The sequence below is a fragment of the Pygoscelis adeliae genome, unplaced genomic scaffold, assembly GCF_000699105.1.
Source record: "Pygoscelis adeliae isolate BGI_AS28 unplaced genomic scaffold, ASM69910v1 Scaffold239, whole genome shotgun sequence".
Classification (NCBI taxonomy): Eukaryota; Metazoa; Chordata; class Aves; order Sphenisciformes; family Spheniscidae; genus Pygoscelis; species Pygoscelis adeliae.
In genome coordinates this window covers 560,880-561,811 of record NW_008825537.1, presented here as the reverse complement: position 1 = coordinate 561,811, position 932 = coordinate 560,880, and positions in this window count along the sequence as shown.

The following is a 932-nucleotide window of genomic DNA, read 5'->3' as shown; positions in this document are numbered from 1 at the left end:
TGCTGCTTTCCCACTCCCCACAGAATTCTTTGTCATTTCCCTGTAAGGACCTGCTCCCACTGCTTCCCTTCAAAGTAAAGCTTTGGGAGTGACATACCCGAAACCTCAGGGCTACCTCTGTGGTATCTGAGTGCACTCCGAGGTCACATCAGGGAACATTTACTTTGGGAAAGGAATTTTAACCGAATCGAGCACACAGGTAAGAAACCAAACCTCTAGTGAAAAGCCCTGCTCCTCAGGGAGCTTATCAGCACCCAGGTGCACCCAACATAGCTGGAGTGTTTGCACATTAGAGTAACCCACAAGAACCAAAATAATCCTTCGTACCACTTTACAGGAGTTGAAACGGGAACCTCACCGCTCACACTGGATGTGAAACTGCACTACATCCAGCTAGCCAGAGAGCTTTGACACATCTAAAGCACAAAACTACAGAGAGTATTACGTATTTGACTTGAAAGTGGGTTATTTCATGGATATTAGCTAGAATATATGGAAAGTTTAGGAACATGAAGTAAAAAAGTGTTGGAGTGTGACAAAGGCAGAGCATCGGTTAAGGCCCTACAACCTCCTACCTCTGAACTTCACTGAAGCACTGAAGGGCTGGAGCAGGAGCCGCTGGAACGGACCCATGTTACAGCCACCCCTCCCAGGCTCCGCCTCGGCTCATCACCCCTCACCGCACAGAGATGCTAACAGGGACAAACACTCTGCCAGCCAGAGGTATGTGAAGAGTCAAAGTTATATAAAATGAGGCAGCTGAAATTACATTAGAAGGAAAAATCAGAAGCAAAATAGGCACAATAAAAAGATAGGAAAATCAGAAGCAAAGAATACAGAAGAAATTTATTGAAAGCACAAGTACAGACTGGCCAATAACTGCTTTCTACAATCTGAACAGTAAATAATGGAGCTACAGAAAGGTACAAAGG